Here is a 2,544-nt window from a genome sequence, read left to right on the forward strand (position 1 = left end):
AGAAGAAAGTAAAATCCAGACAGTGAGAGCTGCCCAAAACCATCAAGCAGGAAGCTCAGGATTTGATTCCAAGGCCAACGTTTCTTTGACATTGCTCCTTCAACTCCTTAACATTAAAACTCCTTATGTTTTAAAAATGCCCGTGGTTTCTGCATTCTCCCTTATAGCTTACCTGTGGGTGTATTTAAAGGTTAAAAATAATTTCTCAAACTCCACAGCATTGAGTACAACTACCATGCAAAGGGGCATGCTAGGCTTGGGCACTCTCAGATGGGCAGTGGAGGGTGTTCTTTGACGGGGCACGGGGGCGGGACCCTCAGCACTGATCCTTGAGACACCTCCATGTTGCCTCTGACCTCTGCAGGCTGGTCTCAGGGTACACGGCTTCCCGCTGTCACCTCTGAACCCAGCTGGGCCTGTTATTAAATCACAGATTATCTTTGTTTTGCGGGGAGAGTTTTCCCTCGGTCCCCCAGCCCAGCCCTTCCTAAGGATTCCGGCGTGGGCTGAGAGCTCTCTGCTTCTAATCTTCCCCGCCCTCCCCTGGTCTTGGACAAGACTCAGCACGGGCCAGTTTGCTGTCCAGAGCGGTTCCTGAGCAGAGCTGACTTGGTTGCCACTGCAACTCAGTGAGGGGAGGAAGCCGTCCTGAGGAAATGGGGCTTAGGGAAATGAACGCAGTGCTGACTCGGCTGGGCGAGGGCCTGTCTTGTTTTTTCTTTTTCCTTCTTCACCAAAAGGAAGAAGGAAACCCAGGGTTGGATGGAGGGAACCTCCAGCACTAAATGTGTGTATTTCTTGATGGGGTGGGGCTGGTGGATATAAAAGCAAAATTAAAACAAAATCCAGCCCTGAAACAGTCCTGGGCAAACAATACCTACGAGGCCTTGAGAACGGCTGTCACCCCCCTTAAACTGCAAGCTGTGGGAAACTGAACTGGGGTCGTATCAGATGGGCGCTTCTGTTAGACACAAACAAAACTTAACCTCGGCAAGTCACGAGCAGCCAGCTGACAGCGGGCCATACTGAGATGGGAATACTGGGAGGTCACAGAAGAAACAAGAACTCCAGGCAGCAGGTTCACATGACAGACACAGAAGGAGCTGCTGAAACCAGCTGCAGGGACAGGGGGAGGCGACGGGCCCACAGGACCCTGACAAACAGGAAGTGGCCAATCCGTCTAAGACCAGTAAGATCTAACTCAGTGCTGGGTCGGGCTCACGTTTCGCCTCACACTCAATCATACCCTCCTTGTCTCACTAAACCCCACACCCACCCGCGCCACAGCAGTTCCATGTATGCCCGTGTTTGGTACAAAACTGCGTGGTACCCACCCCATTCAAGTTCCAGGAAATCTCCACCTCTTCCCAGAAATTGTTATGCTTACTCCACCCCTTAATTTAATAAACCAGCAAAGGCAGAAACCCCAAACCACACTGGGCCCGACTGGCGCTTCTGAGTCCGCCTGCACTCCCACCCCCGAGCCTGCGCGTCTGCTTTGCAATAAAAGCTGATTTGCTTTTGCTTTTGCTTGGACTTAACCTTTTTCTCTCTTCGATGTCAAAAACCTGGGCAAGGCTAAGGTCCAGTCTCACCTGCATTCGGAGACCTCGCTGCAGCTTCCTCTGCCCTTACTCCCACAGCAAGGAAAAGTGCACTTGTCCTGTTGGGGTATGAGGAGAAGATAATCAGAGAAGGGGCAGCCATCTGGTCATTACAGAAAACTACAGAGTCCGTACACAGGAATAGAGATGGGGAGGAAGGTTCTGACAATGACCTGGGCCTGGGAACGTGTGTGATAACTGGTTGATGATAGCCAGTGTGTATTGCGTGTCTGTGGTGTGCAGGGCTCCTTACACGTGTCTCATTCGATGATCACACACAGCCCGGGAGATGGGTACCACCTTCCCATTCAAACACAGAGGAATCCACAAAAGTTAGGGAACCTGCCCGTGTTTTCACAACAGTGCTAGAGCCAGGACGTCTGCTTCAACCCCCTGTCTTCAATGACTGTGCTCTACTCCCTTCAATATACAATACTCAGTCATGTATACACGCTCATGGGAAATGACTCCTCATTGCAAATCCGTGTCTCACACTCTGTGCTCAACTCGTCGTCTTGGTGAATTCACTGCTGCTGCAGCGGACAGCCTGTGTCCCCGTCGCTTCTCTAAGGTCCTTTGTCCCACAAAGACCTGGATCCTGCCAGATGCCGGCGCAGCCCCTGCTGTGGCTGCCGAGCCCTCCTGGTGCTGCCCTGTCCCCTCTGCTGTCCCCTGCTAGCTGATGGACCTTAGGGTGTTTCTAATTCTTCATATAAATTATGCTACAAAGAACGTCCTCCTTCGCGTAAAACTTTGTCCACATTTGATTTTATTTCCTAAAGATATTTGTAGGAGTAGAATGACTAGGTCAGAGGCTATCAACATCTCAAAATGTTTTATACCTAGAGCCACACTGCATGCAAGTTGTACCAATTCACACTCGAACTAGCAGTACATGAAGATGCCCATTCTTTCAGTCTCACTGGCTCTCAGTGGTCTC

Source organism: Mandrillus leucophaeus, unplaced genomic scaffold (genome assembly GCF_000951045.1).
Source record: "Mandrillus leucophaeus isolate KB7577 unplaced genomic scaffold, Mleu.le_1.0 Scaffold2, whole genome shotgun sequence".
Lineage (NCBI taxonomy): Eukaryota > Metazoa > Chordata > Mammalia > Primates > Cercopithecidae > Mandrillus > Mandrillus leucophaeus.